The sequence below is a fragment of the Strigops habroptila genome, chromosome 1, assembly GCF_004027225.2.
Source record: "Strigops habroptila isolate Jane chromosome 1, bStrHab1.2.pri, whole genome shotgun sequence".
NCBI lineage: Eukaryota > Metazoa > Chordata > Aves > Psittaciformes > Psittacidae > Strigops > Strigops habroptila.
The window spans coordinates 88,582,952-88,602,530 of record NC_044277.2 but is presented as its reverse complement, the minus strand read 5'-3'; the positions used below and the strand labels follow the sequence as shown (position 1 = coordinate 88,602,530).

The following is a 19,579-nucleotide window of genomic DNA, read 5'->3' as shown; positions in this document are numbered from 1 at the left end:
CATTCACTCATTTCTCCTTTCTCCCTGTTCCAGGCTGCATGGGGAGGAAAATCAAAAGAATGTAAACCCCACAGGTTGAGATAAGAACAGTCGAATAACTAAAGTATAATATAAAACTACTACTAATAATAATAACAAGGGGAGAGAATATAAAACTAAAAGGGGAAAAGGAAAAAAAAAACCCCAAACCGAAACCACACGTGGTGCACAATACAATTGCTCACCACCTGCCGACCGATACCCAGCCTCACCTGAGCAGCAATCTTGGCCTTCCGGGTGACTCCCCCCAGTTTATGTACTGGGCATGATGTGCTGTGGTATGGAATATCTCTTTGGCTAGTTTGGGTCAGGTGTCCTGTCTCTGCTTCCTCCCGGCTTCCCATGCCCCTCCTCACTGGCAGAGCATGAGACTAAAAGTTCTTGATTGGAGTAAACATTACTTAGCAACAACTAAACCATCAGTGTATTATCAGCACTGTTCTCAGACTAAAGCTGAAACACAGCACTGCACCAGCTACTGGGAAGGGGAAAAACAACTGTTACAGCCGAACCCAGGACACATGGTCAGAAGTCTGTGAGGGACATTTTCTTCCTTGCTTTCTAGCTTTGTATCAACATTATTAATTCCCATAGGACTATCTTATAAAACAGCTCTTGGGCAATAGTTAAAGTGCTCATTAATTGAATTTATACATCCATGAGTGCCTCTGTGTACAATGCTTTGGTAACTCTCCTGCTTGAATGTGAAAATGAACAGATTCCAGATAGGAAGCAAATTAGCCCTCTTAAGTATGTAGGAGTTGTTTGTTTTCTTTTCTTTACTAACCCACTGGAACAAGAGATTTCAGATTAGGATCTGCAGGTTTTCCAGTCTCTATAGCTACCTTTGAAAGATCAGCAGTTTATATAAATATATAGCCTCAGTTGTCACTGTTATAAACATCTGCCACAGCTGTAATTATTTTCCACTTTTTTTCGTGATGACAGTTTGGACCCTGAAAGGAAAAATAAAAAGGTGAATGTGCCAATTGAATGAAAAAGCAGATACTCAGTAAGCTTAATTTTTGTGGGAAAGTGCAGAGCGCAGAGCACCACATTGCATTCCAACAGAGCAGACAGAAAAGGTTTGAAGGAGTGAATGCGCTACCACAGCCACCTGCCTCAGACATTCTCACTTTTTATACAGATAGCACTTATTTGCTTTACCCAAGTAAGCAAATAACCCTTTTTTTTTTTTTCACTTACGAACTTTCTACAGGAAGTCAAAACATAACCACTGTTGACTGGTTTCTATTACCTTTGTTACAAGTAAGGTCAAACAAAGAACATATATATAGTGGACCTCATTTTACATGCCAGGACTACCAATACCATATGCAACAAGTGGTGGATAAGGCAACTGCAAACAACTACTTTTCTGTTTCAAGTGCTGAATACATTTCTAATGATATTACCAGCATATAATTTCTTACAGCAGTACAGAAAGGCCTGAATGGGGGAGGAGGAGAGGATGGGGGTATAGTCAGATGGAAAAGAATGGAAATAAAAATTCGAATCATAGAATCATAGAATCATAGAATAGTAAGGGTTGGAAAGGACCTTAAGATCATCTAGTTCCAACCCCCCTGCCATGGGCAGGGATACCTCACACTAAACCATGTCGCCCAAGGCTCTGTCCAACCTGGCCTTGAACACCGCCAGGGATGGAGCATCCACAACCTCCCTGGGCAACCCATTACAGTGCTTCACCACCCTCACAATAAAGAACTTCTTCCTTATATCCAATCCAAACTTCCTCTGTTTAAGTTTGAAGCCATTACCCTTTGTCCTACCACTACAGTCCCTAATGAAGAGTCCCTCCCCAGCATCCTTATAGACCCCCTTCAGATACTGGAAGGCTGCTATGAGGTCTCCACGCAGCCTTCTCTTCTCCAGGCTGAACAGCCCCAACTCTCTCAGCCTGCCTTCATACGGGAGGTGCTCCAGCCCTCTTATCATCCTCGTGGCCCTCCTTTGGACTTGCTCCAACAGCTCCATGTCCTTTTTATGTTGAGGACACCAGAACTGTACACAGTACTCCAAGTGAGTACTTCTCTGTACACAAATAGTCTGTCTCTGAATGGATGAAATTGGGATTGTCCAGATATAATAAGATATATGGCAATATAATGAGACATACTTCAGAGGACAGAACACTGAAAAATATGACCTGTAGCTATCAACATATGTAAGTGCCTAGTTTTGCTCTCAGTATGCAGAATGGCATGTATGAAATGCTACATTGAAATGTGGGTACCCGACCTTAGTCCAAGATCCTTTAAAATGAACCCAGCCTCAGCCAGATCCAGCAGCACAGAGGGTGCAGTCATAATAGATGGAAGACTCCCTGTGCTGCACAGGGAGCAGCATGCATCTCATTCGAGGAAGTGGAGTCATGCACAATTTTGTTTTTAAGTCCTCAAGTTTCTGATTCCTGTTCTGTCTACATCCACAATAATTTCAAGCCTTTGCCTTTATATCAGCCCTGACCAAATGATGTGAGTGTTAAACATTCCTGTTCTCTATGGGGGACACTGTGCAGACTATACGATATAAGCAGATAGGAGCAATGCGGGAAGAGTGACAGTTTGCATCACTGGCATCAGTGGGATCTCTGTCATTCACTTCAGTGGGCACAGGATCCACTTCACAATGAAGGAAATTTTTGAGTGGAGGGTACTGTCCAAAACTCCCGAGCTATCTGTAGGAAACATAAATACTGTGAAAAAAGAATCGATGTTCTTCAGAAATTTGAAATCTTCCCCTTCTGCTCCAATTTTTTGTTTATCTTACTTTGATGGAAAAGATAACCATCAAATCAAGTTTCATTAGCAATTTTGCAAATCTAGCTGTATAATAAAAACTTGCTCCATTCCAGAAATATGTTCTCCACATGGAACATCTCCCTGCGAGACTATATTTTCAGGTCTTTTATGCTCCTAGGCATTGCAGATACTTGAAAGACCTTTTTTTCCTGCCATGAATTTGCATAAGGTATTTATCTTGTCCCTCTCTTTTTGTATGTCTAATTGTACAAAGTAATCAGTATGGAAGACACATCACTAGGCCTTATTGCGTGCATTATTAATGTGTTAATTTTTAAATAAGATACCAAATTAACTGTGAGCAATTTTTATAAAGGCAAGCATAAGACTGTCATATCGTACATCACTCCATATAAAAAATATATTTTAAATGGAGGTCATTCAAGTAAATAGTCAGTCAAACCTTCTGGAAAAAATAGGTCTACGTTTTTGCAATATTTTCTTGCTATTAACCATGTGCTTCTCATTTTTATTCCCTGGATTAAAAATTGCCCGATAAATGGGTATTTTATAATATGCTTAATTTCCTTTTATTAAATTGATAAATGCAGCAGCAGAGGACACATTTACAGTATGATGAGAATTTAAGGTTATTGCGTTTTATAATTTCTATATTGTTCAGAGAAGCGATTTGTCATTTGTGGAATGACATCCATGCCATCATTTCAAAGTATTTTTAGTCATTCTTTTGATAGGAAAAAGGTCACTTTCGGTAGACCAGGAAGACATCACTCTGTTAAACTAATATGCCTACATGCAAATTTTGTCATTTTTACCTCATTAACTATTTATCATAGAGTAAAAAAATATATATATTCATGAAGGGGCAGCTAGCAGCCTGATGGAGCTGGAACTAATATTTTGCAACTCTAATGATTTTTTGCATCCTTAATTAGATAGCATAAGGTTGATATGATTAGGGCAGGATGTAGTGTTTTTCATTAAAATACATTTTAGAAGCTGTATTCATAATCTGCCCTTGCAATTAAATAATGAGCCTATGAGTTTAATATTATCGACCCAATTATATCCCATGGAAAAGTATACCTTTAATAAATTTGTGCCGTAGGACCTTCATTAACAACAAAATGAATTATTTTTCCAGGTACACAGATGACACGGCCACAATCACATTTACGTAGCAGTTTGGAAGGCACTGTGGGGAGAAAGCCATCAAAGCCCTGTACCATACAGAGACACACTTGATTATTTCAGAAGTCATTTACAATATCTTTAATGATAAAAGCTGCAAAAAAGTAAAAATGCTGCCTACAGAGGCAGACAGAAACATCTGTAGAAACAAACATTTGCAGAAACATTGTTCTGGGCACCCTCTGCTAGGAGGAAGTCTGGACCCCCATTCCTCAACCTGTTATAAATATGGAGGCAGAGATGAATATTTATTGCTCTTTTGCTGGAGGTGAGCGTATGTTAAATGTATGCCAAATTCTAGCATCAGGAGTACCAGGACCAGTGGCAGACAGGAATACCTCAACTTGACATTGATAACAGCAGATCAATAATGAGGTTAGGACTCTCGGTTTTAGCCAAGCCTTTTTTGGTTTTGGTAGATGTGACTAAAGTGACAATGTCTTGCTGTCCTCACCAAGGAATCAGTTTCCCAAAGTTAAGCAACAGTTCAGAACCAAGGTATGAAGTGCTGTTTTCTCCTCCCAAATAAGAGGTCTTTTGTTTTGTTTGCTTTTTAAAACAGGAGGAAAGTATTTCTAGTTAAACAGGTTCTGACTAGGGATGATCTTCTGTTGTGGCTGGATTGGTTGTGAGGTGTGCAGAGCACAGTGCATCACTTTGCTCATGTTTAAAGCCTCTGAACTATTTATTAAGTGAATTGCTATCAACAGGGGTAAAAGGAAAAAAACCTAGCCCTCAGTGATTTTTACTGGATTTAGCCCTCAAGGTACCACCGCTGCTTGCAGTTGGACTTTTTTACATAATACTGCTAATGATGAGAAAAGCTGTACAATCAGTAAACTGAAACACCACCATTGCTATACCAAGCATAGGCCCAAAAGGTTTGCACATAGAGAGGGTTTTGGAAAAAAATGCAAGCTGTACAGGCAAGAAGATAATGTGAAACTTACAGTTAAAATAAAGCCTGATGCACTGCAAAATTATTTTAATGAGACTAGGGCTAATTTTCTAATTCTAAAATGATATTATAGCAAACCATAAAAAATTACCCAGCAGTAGTTTTTTGAAAGGAAAATATATTTGTAATTATCTCGAACACCCAAGATTACTTCAGGGCCTATTATCGACACAATTTTTGGTACCACTTTACACTAATTTGCATTTATTACTCTCAGGCCAACTATTAATATGTTAATAAATAAGTCATTAATACTTGTTATTTAATTGCCATCTATTTATTCCTGTTCAATAATGCATTAATTACCTGTGAATAGTTGAGGGCAAAATCCTGCCCTTGCTAGTGGTATCAGCAGTGGTGAGCGACAAAACTGACATCGAACATGTTGGCATTATGAAAGCTGGCAGAGAGCAAGTCATTTAACTCATTTAACATGAGGAGGTTAACTTTTCTTCTTGTTGTAGGGGAAGCTTCATGAGCCTGCAGGTAGTCTGCAAAGCTGCTCGGCCACAAGCTGCTAAAGGCAAGCAGTGCCACACCTGAGATCACTGTAATTTGTCTCTTCTTACAGTCCTGGGATTGCTCCATGCTGGAGTTTGGACCCTGCTTGGAAAGACAGGTTGATGATGGATAGGGAGAAACCAAGGGTAAAGACTGAAGTCCTCTAAGTGCCAGCACCACATCTAGGAAAGCATGGCACATAGCGTGTAGTGAGAAATGGGAATATGCACATCGCTTCCTTGTAGTAAGATGCTGGAACCAGAAAAAGGAAGATCCCTTATCCCCCCTCCTCTTCCCCCAATCCAAAATCTAGATGCAGGCTCTTTGGTTCCCCTTGTATAAGTAGACCATAGAGTAGATCAAAAAGGGCTGAAGAAAATATGACATAACTCCTGTATTATTTGTTTGAAGGTTTAGCACTACTCTGAGTGTGATTTCTTTTCTATTTTTGAAGAAAGATGACATCTAGAAACGGATGGCAAGACCAGGCCAAATTTTGAACACAAACGTCAGCCTGTCTCTGAATCTAATAGATCTGATCATCTTAAATCTGATCTCCCTCTGAAGTTGCAGAGTGAATTTTTTACATGAACACAAACAGACATTTTGCCGTTGCCTTTCAGGAAGCTCAATTTCCAAAAGATGTGTGAAAAGTTGCAAGCATATTTTGGCATAAAATAAAATAAAATAAAATAAAATAAAATAAAATAAAATAAACCAAATTATCTGGAAGGGGTAATATCATGGTACAAAATTGTGGGATCCTGAAGGAAAAGTTAGCAGAAAAGAATAGAAAGTGGTTCAGGAATTTGTGCAGAAGAAACAACCATGCCAAGAAAAATAGAAAGAAATTGAATGAAATGCCAGGTAAGAGAAGTTGATGGGAAAAAATAGGTATAAAATCATGTTACTTTTGGTTCTCCTAAAAGAATACTCGCCTTCTCAAATTGCTGATTTAGATATTACAGGTCTGCAAATGAAGAAATGAAAATGCGTTGAGAAAGCAAAAAAATAGAAAGTGTAAATTTCTTTTTATTTGTCCAGTCTTCTGTTCGCAAACTGTTTCTGAGTATGAGTTATACCTTATATATGTAAGTTTTGCCTCAGCTATTATATCTGTAAAAAAATAACAAATGGATGAGATCACTCAAGCAGCAGTAGAAGATACGGTCTTATAATTTTGATATGTGGTTTCTTTTCCCTAAACTTGTTTCAGTGATTTTTTAGAAGCCTAACATTTTGTGAGTTCACTATCAGGTTTCTTTTTGCTAACCTTAACCCATGTTGTAAAAAAATTTGAAGCTGCTCAGTGGAGCTCTCAGTACAGTGTCTCCAGCAATTTAGATCCTACCAGGAATCAAAATGAAGTTTTCTATAAGAGTAGCATGGGAGATTAGAAAGCAGTAGCAAAACTAACTTTGAGCATATCCAGAAAAATTGGTAGTTATATGGAATTTAATTCCTTAAGTGCCAGTATGAATAAATCACTGTTGATCTGGAGTAATGCACAATTGTTTTAACCAGTACAAGTAAACCACCCCACTATCCAGGACAATTCAACTCAGCATGTTGAGATGACAAGACTAAGCAATAAGAAATAATCGCCTATCTGCTACAGAAATTGTAGGAGGGAAACCTTGACCCCTTTGCAGTCTACAGCAAAACTTGCACTGACTTCATTAGGGCCAGGTTTTCCATCTGTCTGTGTAAGTAAAGGAGAAAGGAGGAAATAGGGCCATGTCTCACTGAACTTCTACGTGATCTGTGTATATAAGGTCAGATTCTCATCTGGGATAAATTACTGAAGGCAGAGTCTGTATTTTTTTTTTTGAAGATTAAATAGAGATTGAAAGTCATGAGATGAGCAGAGGGAAGGCTCAGCCCAGTAATGGGATGTTAGAGAAAACAGAGCAAATGTAAGGTCAGAAAAAAGTGTAGCACTCTGTCGCCTCAAAGATTTAAAATAAAATGATTTCTGTATGAAACGAGGCCTTGATCTGTGTAGTATCAAATTGGCCAGATGGTTCTGAAACACTTTGCTTACTATTCTTTTGGAGTATTTAGTCCACAGGGATTGGTGGGTGAAAAGAAGGAAGGGGGGAAATGTGGATAGTCAGAAGCATCTGGAACAGCCAGGCATATGCTGACCATACTCAGGCATGCTGTTGAACCTCACAACAGTTGATTAGTAACTTGTCAAGTGTGCATGTGCAGGCTGTGGAAAACAAAATAATGCAGCCTAGGTAAAGGAAAAGCTTCTTTTGCCTGTGTGGATAGGTCTAACAAGTGGAACTGCTTAAACAGATGTGCACAAAAAAAGAAGCATTGTAATAAATTGTAACAATGGTAAAATGGGTACAATCAACAAGTAAACTAATGAAAACAGCAGTAGAAGTTGAGCCAGTAGAGTAACACTGCACAGGACTTTCTTCATTCCACGTTGTATCCCATCTTAGAGGAAAAAAAAAAAAAGAAAAGGGATGAAAAATGGATATAACCCCCAAACAGCTATGCAAGCTTCTCTGAATCTGAAAGTGGCATGACAATAAATTAATAAAAAAAGGTAAAAAGAAAGGCAAACTATGCAGAGGCAAGTATTATGAGTTATAGCTTTTCTTTACTGGTTGCCATGTGATATCTTATATGATAAGACTACAAATTGAAAAGAAAATGATTTAGTCAAACTCCATGGAATTTACTTAAGGAGATTGTAAACACAATCTTGTTTTTTGAAAACATGTATTTTGTTTCCTTTTTCAATGAGAACTAACTTATTCAAGTCTCCTTTGCTATCCCCATTATATGTTCAATGTAGTATTTCCAGAGTGAATGGTAAGAAATCATTTTAATCCTATAATCAATACATGAATTATATAAAGGCGTTAGTACAGATGGACCAAATTAATTGTCTGCTGACATCCTTCTGATTACTATACTGGCAGAAAGGTGTTAATTTCTGTAATACTTCAACAGAGATCCAAACTGTTTTGTCAGAGAGCTTGGACAGTGATGGAGGAGGAGTACACTTAACTGTAATTTTTGTAGTAATTCATGGGAAGATTCATTGACATGTGCTAATGGCACTTGATTGCCCTCAAGATGTTTTCACAACAGAACTCTGCAAGTGCCGCATCAAGGTTTGCTCAGTCAAATAGTTTCTTCTCCTTGCATCTAGATAATTTGTGACCACAGGCAAACTTTTGAAAATCCAAGGTGGTTTGCAACGCTCCGTTAGGGTGAATCTGTCAACAGCCGGCTGGTACTGATCGGTGCACTAATGAAGAGCAAGCTCTTCGGGTTTTTTGTCATTTCTGTGCAAGCAATCCATTTCATTTCTCCTCAGTGGCAGGGCATGTTATACATCTCATCCCATATAATCTGACTTACATTATAATTTGATTCATACACAGCCTTTCCACAGAGATTAATTAGCAGCAGGTTTGAAGTTTGCAAGTGAAAATATGATAATTAGTTTTCTTGGAATGTTAACATTTCAGCACTTCAGGTTCTCTCCATCTTTGTCTTAGTGAAGCTGCAGTAAACGAGCACTATTTCTCTTCTAAATCAGACTCTTGTGAGGTTTGAAATACAGACATTTTCATCAAGCTGGATAATTTCCATAGAAAATTTACTAGCTCATGAAATATTACAGAAGTAATTCATACAATGACTGCCTCCTCGCCTTGGTAGGTTGAAGTATGATGTGAGCAGTTCTGAAAACCCCCAGGACAGTCACTTTTTTAACAACGGTGATTCCTATTCTTTGTAACAAAAATCAGCTGACTCTTCATTTTTGCACAAAACAGAATTAACCAATAGGTCTCTCGTATGGTTGCCAGGTAGTGCTGTAAACATGGTTACATTACCACCTTTGGCTTCCTGCACTTGTTTGTTCTGTTGGAGTGTATAATACAGGCAACTTATTGGCACATACAACATCTCTAAGTCCAATAACTTAGTAGGATTCTGAAAATAATTTGCAATTTATCTGAATAATGAGAACACTCAAAGTTAAAATAGTGAGTAAAAATGTTACATGAACTATCAGCCCTAATGATTTAAAGTCATAATGTAATTGCTAACAGATGGGGCTGAAGAAGAAACTGACATTATGGAAAAGTTATTGTGGTGTTGTCCGTTATGGGTGGGTGTAGCTTTTTAAAAGCTAATATTTGCTTAATTCTTTGTGATTTATCATCCTTGGTGCTGTACAAATTTCTTTTTTCCAATTATATGATTTTTAAAAATCTCAGCCTTCTCTAATTACTGAGTTCATCTCATCTTCTTACATCTTTGGCATCAGTCATCCTCTGAGCTTGGTCAGGGTACTGTTGATGCCTATTGATCTAGCCAGGTAAAGGGAGATTCAAATTCTTCTACCCATGTAACATCTAAATCGTCATGTGGTTATGAGCTTGCATATGCAATTGCATGAAGTTCATGTGCCAATTATGTATGTAATTGCACGCATGTTTTTGCAGATCAGGCTCTTAATTTCTTCGTTTAGAGGAAATGGCTTTACTACCATTATGTGATTGTCTCACAAAAGGCTGCTAACAAAGAATGAATTGTTTTAGATAAAAGTGTGTTAGATAATACTTGAGCAGTGTTACAAAACTGAAGCCTCAGATAGTTTGCTTTCTAGTAATGACCTTTAAATATTCTAGGGTCAATCGATATTTTTTTTCTTTAAATGTAAAATTCCCCACACCGATAGCAGAGACTACTGAAGACACTTGCACAAAGGAGAGCAAAATCTCCTTGCCCACTGAATGGGGCTGAAAGGACATAACAAGCCTTGAACAAGGTCTGGTTGTATATGAAGACTACTCTAGGAGGCCCAATGGGGAGGCTGAGGTCTTGCCACTCTGCATCCATCTGTGTGGTGATACTAACAAAGATGCACACTTCTTCTCAAGCCCAAACAGGTCCATCCTCTTTTCTGTCTTAACCTGAGCTCAAAACAAGAAGCAAACTTTGTGCGTGAGCCTACAAGTGAACTTTGGCTAAGCTAAAGCCAAGCGTGGGCAGAATGCATGTAGTTCATTGGACTCAGCAAAGACACTCGTCTTTCCTGGTGTAGATATGCCAAAGACTGTAGTCTCGAAAGTGGTCTACAAACCCCAGCTCTGGCACAAGATTTGAAGTAGTTACCCTTTGAAGCTGCACGGGGGCCAAGTTAGACTTCCTCTGCTGAAGCCTGTCAGCTCTGTCCAGCTAAGTTTTCTGAAGGGGTCATGATTTTCACCCTGACGTGTTTGCCAGGACAGATATGCTCTCTCTATGCTTCCTATTCTTCCTATTTTTTTTATCTTGGTGATATCCAGGGCATCTAAACCAACAGTAATTTCCTGGGTCTGTCTGAAACCTGGCATAGTGTCTCTGAGGTCAGCCTGTGAGACTTTGTTGTTGCACAGAACCTTGTTTTCTCCCGATCGACAAAGGGGAAGAGGAAGCCATGCCCCAGGGAGGTGAGGTTGTAAGGAATTCCTGCCAACAACAAAAAAGAGAAGGAGGCAAATTGGCTGTTTTATTAGGAACATGATCTGTAGTGGTTTTCGTCTGGAGGGGGGACTGTTGCATGCTGATGAATATGCGTATCGTATCGCAAGAGTGCTAAAATGCCCCTGAGCGATTATGTTCCTTCAGCTCTCCTTCAGCAGCTCCTGCTATCCCAGCTACTGACCTGTGAAATGTGGTCACGTCCTCTGGATTTTTCCTCTATTTTGAAAGCTGTTCTTTTCATCCTCTAAAATATCACCCTAAACAGTTAAATGGGAGTTGCATTTGCAGGGATTTGTGTATTAGTATTAACGGAAAATCTGACAGGTGGTCAGAGAGAGGTAATCATGCCATTCAGTTGACGTGTAAATACAGGTTATATGGATTTATTGTTTCAAAATTTACTCGATTATGTCCAAAACAGAATGGACTTTTAAAAATTAACATTTCTGAAATAAAATCCTGCAATTTTGGAGAGGGTGTAAAGAAATGATCAAGAGAAAAGGTGGGAAGCTGCTAATTTTGGCATGCTCTGATGAAGATGGAGCCAAACTTTGAGCCTCACAACACCATGATCCTACTGGGTGCTGCTCAGACAGTCTCCTTTCCACATAAATCCTAGGGTCCTCTCCTGCTGGCACCTCTCTCCTGCAGTTCCTCTCCTGCTGGCTTTGAGCACCGCTCATTGTGCCTAACCAAAGGTATTGGGGTGACCTTGACAGATCTTCTGAGGTGTTTATCTCCTTCCACTGACTGGGTGCAGTCTCCCAGATTACGGCCCTAAATGTGTGTCATTTATCCCTTGACACTAGCATCAGCATGTTGATGTAAAACTTTTACTGCTACCGTCAGGTATTAGGGCTGAATTCCAGTGTTCTCAATATAAGAGAGGGAAAGGGCAAAGGTAGGCAGTGCCCTGGGGATCTGGGCTCCCCCCAAGCCCTCTCCAGGCTGCAGCAGTAGAAGCAGCCTGTCTGGTTTTGCAGGGCATTTGTCTGGCCAGAATAAACATAAAGGGTTATTTTAAAATAGGAAAATCGTACCTGGTCATTTAAAAATAGGAAAATTGTACCTGGTCATTTAAAACAGAAGGGTTTGTTGTGCCTGCCATATGGATGGCCATCAAAATCAACATGTTGGCCATGACATGAGTAATTCTTTAATAAATCAGTCTTTTTGCATAGAAAATTATCCCATCAGAAACACTCTGCGAAGCCCTAGCTTGCAGGCTTAAGCTCAGTCACAGCGTAAAACCTCCCCAGCCTTGTTTTCCTTTGCAGCTGAGATTACCCATTTAGGACTCATAGTTTAGACTTTTCTCAGATAAACCCCCTTTTGTATTACTGGGTCTTGCCTGAGAGAACAAGCCTGCCAACTGGATCCTTACTTCACTAGTTCACAAAGAAGGATGCTTATTTTAGCTTTATTGAACACATTTGGGCTCTGCATTTTTATTTAACAAGTGGGAAATCATGTAGTAAAGGTAGAAAGCTGTTTTCTGTCTCTTTCAAAGTCAATATAAGTGGAGAAAAAGACATACTCAATAGTGTCTTGTTAAGCATTTTTAGGATTACTCTACTCTTTCCCTTGATTAGTTCCTCTTTGCTGAAGTCTGATGGGCTTCAAATAAACTGAAGGCTTGTGAACCTGGGAGCCTAAGCCCTCCTGCTGCTAAGGAAAGGTTTATAGACTAGTTCCTTTCATTATCGCTTTATAAATGGCATTGTTTGAAGCAGTGTGTAGTGCAGCTTGAATAACAACTTGGAGGATGTTAGTTAATTTGCTGTTTGAGAACTAGTGTCTTTTCAAGCAGCTTTTGGGAGGGGGGTTTCAGGTAATTGTAAGTATTTGAGACAGATGGGAAAACTTTTGTCAACTAATGTTATCCCACCTCACACTCAAGTCTGGTCTACGTCCATCGTATGTATGCTGACCTTCAGGGCTACAGGTATGCAGTGAGTGCCTTTGGCTCTGTATGTAGTTGTGACGCTGATATAACTTATGGAGAGCCATACATGGTTCATCAGGTCTTTCTAGAGGATGAGAGAGCCAGAACCTCCCCCAGCTCCTCCAGCTGCAGCCCAAAGCATGCAGCAGACCTTGTGGATCTCTCTTTCGAAGAGCAGTGCCATCATTGGAGTAGCATATTCACACACTGCCTCAATGACTTCCTCTATGGGGTAATCTGATGCTGCTCGATATTGGCAGTGTCCCCTGTTTCTGAATATCTGAATCTGTGGTGTTTGAAACACCCAGTTTCTTGGTCTAGTGTCACAGAAAAAGATCTTTTGAGATGGGAAACGGTTCAGGGCACCTGACTTTTTAAAAGAGTCTTCTTAAAGTGTCTTGCTCTTTCTGCCATAGCCTCTTATATTCTTGTTTTCTTCCAAATCAAATTTCATACAGGTTCCTGAAGAATTTGTATATTCTCTGGGTTTGGGTCTCCTTTCTCAGTACCATGGCTTCCTTGAGCTTGCTTGGCTGTTTCTGCTGTCTCTTGACCTCTGTCTATGTGACAAGTAGCTAGGGACCAGGGTAACCTTTTTGTTTGGTACCTGAACACGTGTGTCTTGATACCCATGGTAGTGCTGGCTCAGTGCGCATGTGCGGAGGAGGGTGACTTTAGGATCTTAGAAACATCCTTCAAAGAAAATAGACGTGCAATTAAATATCTGAAGGAGGATGAACCCCCGCTGTGGCACAGGCATACCACAGAAAAGCACTGTTAGTATCTGTGAAGCCTTTAAACTAATCAGATGTCCTGCCAGTAACTGAGAGTGTGCTTTAGCCTTAATGGGGAGAGCAGAAATCTATTGCAAAGCTTCCTATCAGGTTGAAATGGCCACTTCTCCTCATAGCAGTCCTTAAATGTGCTGAGTCAGAGACCAAAGTGTCATGGCTCCCCGTATGGCATGATTTGTGTTCAGGGAGCCCCATATTGTGGAGGACTCTGCAAAGCAGCTTGAGGCACACAGTTGGATATTGCACAGAGCGACTAAAAGAAAAGGCGGCCCAGCAATAGCAAAATATTAAAAATATTTTCTTGTTCAGTTTTTACAAGAAAAAGTATAAACACGTGTGTGTGAGCAAGAATGATGTGACAGTAGATTATGACCGTTTTGGAGTCTTTACCCTCAATTTCCTCTTGCCGCATTTACACTCTGAAATGCATGCATGTGGACCAGGATTCTTGTCACTCATGTATACATCCAGCCTGAGGAGCTATAATCAGCATTCAAATATTACAGGAGCAGTTTTTACATTGCTTGCAGTGTCTCATTGGTGCTAATTTATTTGTATGTGATGTTAAATACTTGAAATCAACCCTTCGGGTAGCTTCCAAATGCATGTTTTGTGATGAAAACTAAAGGCAAACGGAATGAAGAGGGAGGGGAAAAATCAGCAACAGTGGCAAACAAGAAACAAAAAACCTTGAAACCAAATCACAATAACGGCATCTATGTGTAAATATAACATTCTTCTGCAGTGTTTACAGTCAAAATGCTGGGGCACTGGAGAGGGTAAGCAATCGGAAGTGAGGCAAAACTTCCTTCACAATTATTTACTTTAAATGCTTGTTACTTTTTAGTTCATTGTCCAAGCTGAATGCAAAACACCATGAAAATAAGTAGGTCAGATTTACCAGCAAAAAAAAAAAATCCCTTTGCTTTTGCACTGGTGATGGTGCAAGTAATTCTGTCTGTTTTAAATGTCTGGGGTCTGACTCTCATTTATGCTTTTCTGGCATATTGAAAAAGCTGTACATGGGTATAATGATGTGCCAGAGCTGTGTGAAAAGGCCTGAGTGTACAAAGGGAAAGGAATTTATGATTTTAAACCTGACAGTGGCTTTTAAGCTAAGTATGGAGGAACTGCTTGTTCTGCCATGTATTGCTTCATCTCTGGCCACTAAGGGTTACTATTGTAACTTGTTGATTGTGTAATAGGATTTAGAGATGGATTAAGCTAAATATTTTGGCTTTAAAAGGTTTTTTTTGTTGTTGTTGTTTTGTTTTTCTTTATTTTCATGGAACAAGCCTCTTTTCTGCTTGCACAAAGAAGGTTGTACAGTTTAAACAAAACCTAATGGAAATTCTTGAATGAGGCAAAGATGCTGCAGTTCAAATACACTCATTCTGTTTTCGTGGTGATGTGGCATCATCATGACTAAAGTTTGTTGTTTCTTTTTCTGGTTGATGTGTAGCCAGGAAAAGATTCTGACTTAAAAGCTCAGGATTCAGACTCCCAGCCCAGGCTTTTTTGAGAATCATTATCATTGCAATTGGGCAAGGAGACGCTTTATGGAACAAACAAACCAACAAAAATAAACAGAGATGTCACAGTATTTTTTCACATTTTCAACCCCATGACATTTTGTTTTTCATATCTATATTAAGCATGTGGAGTTGAAAGTTGCCATAGGTCATAAGCTTTTGCTTATTTCCTGAAGGACTCTAATACTGCATTTGTTTCTTTTTCAAGAGGAAGTAAAAGTTGTTTCAGACAGTGCACAAAAAACCGTTTTCATAAACCCCCTAAATTCAGAGTAATAATGATTCAGTCACCTAGGATATGTTCTAAATGGATTGCTAAAGCATGCTTACCACCATATTAATCCTGTTCTAATTCAGTTCTTTCAACTGGAAGTTTTCTTCTCTAGTCTAGGCTGAATTTTCTCACTTTAAAACTTCACTGTAGCTGGGGAAGAGAGAGAAGGGACAATTCTTGTTTCTAAAGATCATGTACACACACGTAAGTTGCTAGTGTCAGGAAGCTCCAAGAGTTCCTGCTGTCTTGCCATCACCCGAAGTACCTTTTCTGATCCTTTCAGTACAAGGTTACCAGGAGAGGACTTAGGCAGATATTTTTGTGGCTGGACTGGCACAGTGCTGTAACGTGTCCCTGCCACATGGTTTGTCAGATCAGGCACAATTCCCATATCTGCGCTGTTACCTCTGGAAGGCATTTTCATCTCGCACACAATCCAGGGAGTTGTTGCATTTTGACTGAAACAATCATAGAAAATACAAACCAGAACCATATCACCGTACTGCGTTATTCAAATGAGAGGTCAAATTACCCCCACTGATGTAAGCAGGGTTGCCAAGGTCTAAATGAAGACACAACTCGGCCAAAGGTCTGTTTCTAATGTGAGGTTTGAGGGTTGGTAGGTCTTGCATCTAATATCAAACAGCTGCAAGACAGTACCAACTCCATTGGAGAATATGAACACATTTCTAAAAAACCCTCCTTAAACAAAAACATAAACCCCAACAATCCCAAATCTTAATATATTATTTAAACGTTGCCAGCTTAAAAGTATAATTGCTCATTGTTGCCTGCTATTTTAGCTTGAGTTCCCTGTATGAGATTATTTAGGCGCATTAAAGTATGCTAGGATATTTCAGTACAATGCTCATGCTGCTTTTCCCCCTGCTCCCACCTCTCCACCCCACCCCCCGAAATCTCAAGGGCCTTTACAAAAGTGCAAGTGCAATTCCTGTATCATTTGCACTCCTGTAGACCTGTGGCAGTTCCTCTTCATTTGCATTTGGTAACAGAGAGTAAGCTCAACATGTGAATTTGGTGTACTGTTAGCATGACCAAAAGGATAGCTCATTTATTAATCCTTAGTTTCATTTTGCAATGCAGCTTTTGGTGTCCTAAGATTACATGAAAAGACATTGTTATAACTATAATCACTTAGGAACTTAACTAGAGGTATACATAATAAATATGAATACGTTGCTCAGAAATTGCTAATGGCCAGCAAAATATTCTTTTTCTGAATTACTGCCAAGTTTCAAAACTGCATGTGTCATCTTATCACGTACTATACATTAAGCGTTGGTCGTGTAAGTCAGATCTGCCCTATGGGTATTTTAAATTGCAAACATAACTTTTTGGAAACTCTACTATAATGGTTTTTTATTTGACTCGGTTTCTAAATCAGCATAGTATGTTCATACCAGTTCAATTGTTTTTACCTTATTCTTTGCCACTTCTAAATCCTTTATCTGAACAAGAAACAAAGATCAAACAATTTGTTAGGTAGCTGAGCATCTAATGCTGCCCAAACTCTCTATAAAATCTGTAGTAAATTTATGGTATGCTCTTTTTCTTTTTTCATATGTAACCAGTATAGAAGTGGAACTTAAAACAGCTTGCACGTTAGTGATGAAAGAAACAATCTTTTTTCCAACAGGTATTGGCAATAATAGACTTAAAACATCTAAGATAATAATCTCAAAACATTTGAGTTTATGTATTTTTTTTTTTCTGCTGTACAGTTGTAGTTTTGCAGTTCAGCTGATACCATCCTCCTACATAATGTAGGTCTTAGTTTAGATGTAGTCTCTGGTATGACATCTTTGAGGTTTCAGCCCATTGCAAGTCTTCCCTCCTGTCTGAGACTGACTGTGTTGCACTCTAAGGATACTGAGTTCCTTTTTCATTTTCTTTTTTTTTTCTGACATAGTGACTGACTCTAGAAGCAGCCACCCTCTAAATTCCCAAATCACCAACAAGAATGCGAGGACCTGAAGCAGCATGGTGCACCTGAACCTAATCAGGTTCTTTCTCCCTAGGATACTATCTGTTCAGGCCATTTTTCTTATGTCACCTGTCTGAGACCTAGAAGCAGAAGATCTTGATGTGCAGATGAAAGCTTTGAATGTAAATAGAATTATCTCTGAAAGTTATGGGTAGATAAATGGATCAGTAAACAGTCATGTATTACATGTCGAATATATTTGTGAGTTACGAACAAGCTGTGAGGAAAATACAAGTATAGAAAAGTTGATTGTTTTTCGAAAAGAGAACTGCAACATCTTAAAGCACAGAAGATTAAAGTAGTACTTCCAGGCATTCTATTTCAATGAACCCTTGTATATATAAATTCGTTTGCGCTGGAAGTTGGAGAGGCCATTCATTTCACAAATCCTAGTGTTATCCCAGGAAATGGGACCATGAAAATCATTATTAAACACCATGCTTTAGGTTTTAAGATAGCTCCAGTTCCAAGGGACAAAACACAGTCTAACTCTGGGAGTCAGATTAGTGTTCTGTTGAAAAGGCTTCTGACAGACAGGACACTATAGCACTGGACTGCTTTAAACTACATCCAGAATAACAAACCTTGTTGTCATCAGTCCACATCCACAGCATGCCAGTCCCAGTGCAGGGATCCTCCCTGGCTGCAGTAGCAGACACCAGTCTGGCTTGCTTGGGCACTGCTGCAGGTGAAGTAGACAGAGAAGCAGAATTCATCTCCCAGGCACCTGCCTCCTTTGCTTATGCCCCTATCTGGTCCTGCTTCAAGAAGGCAAATGGTCTGAGCAGAATCATTCATAAAGATCACTTCCCTATCTTAACACCCAGCAAGGATCCCAAAGTAATTTTTCTCAATATTTTTTCCCAAAGTATGTTTTAACTTGAAGAAAACTGGAGCATCCCCATTTTCTCTGTGTTAACACTTTTAAAGTCAACAGACTTTTGGTAATATTTCCATAAACCCAAGCCATAAAAATGTGCTTGAAATTGGAGATGTGCTGAGTGTTTTCTGATCTTTGAATGGTAGTTATCCATCTCGTAAGACACATAATGAGAAAAGGAACTAGCAAAGAGCCAAGTAATGTTACAGAGTGTTCTGGTTGGAAACTCACACTTTTACATGTACCAAAAAACTGTGACAGTCAGTTGAATCAGTTTTAGGCAATCAGTATAAAGAAAATAGCTCTTTTCTTGATGCTTTCAATCCTTGAAAAGTATCAGCTCAGTGTTTGGTAACTGCTGGCTTAAGAAGGCATTACACTGTTCTTGGGTATAGCTGCCCCTTTTTTCCTTAAATACTAAACACTTTTTCTCATGTTTTTCTAAGCTTAGCATTCTTTTGATTGATATGTTTTTCTATTAAGTGGGGAAAATGTTCTGGTTACAGTCAAATAACATAAATGTATAGACATGATTCATTCCTGTGCTACTATCACTTACTGTAATTTTACTTGATCAGAGAAGCTACACCAGCATAAAAGTGACAAAGTTGCAGTGAATCGAGCACATGTGTAAAGCAGAAAAAAAAAAAGTTTTTAATGAGATATTAAATTACTTTTGTTTATTATTTAAACTGCCAAATGTAAGGTGTACATTTTTAACTGAAATTAAAGATTGATATAATTTGATACAAATCCAACTGTAAGAGGCATAAAATTTACTTAGAACAAATAGCGAAAATATTTTTTTAAAGCTCTCTTGTTGATTTTATTAATAATTTTCTCAAAGGTTGCCCTTTTGGAAGGAAACATCTCAGTTACAGGTGCTTTTTTTGTATTCCTCCATGTAGCATAAGCTGAATCAACTTGCTTTTACTCAGGCCAAAATAGTTTTCAGTGTTCACTTTTTCTGTATCTTCATTACGTAACAAAAATCTAGTATAAAATAGCAACATCTGTCATTAGTTCTGTGAGTGGAGAAGAGACCTGTCATCTATTAAGCTATCAAAACTGAAGCAAAATCATTAGGGAGTAAACAGTCATCTTCCTTTCCAGTATCCGCCGTCTGATGTAATAAGGATGGTGGACTGACATGCTGCTTACATTCCTTA

At 38.9% G+C, this 19,579-nt stretch overlaps 1 protein-coding gene across 1 annotated transcript in view; it reads left to right on the top strand.

Annotated features, from left to right (window-relative positions):
* Positions 1 to 19,579, top strand: part of OFCC1 (orofacial cleft 1 candidate 1) — a 167,098-nt gene that overhangs the window by 123,619 nt on the left and 23,900 nt on the right. The gene's annotated exons all lie outside the window — the stretch shown is intronic.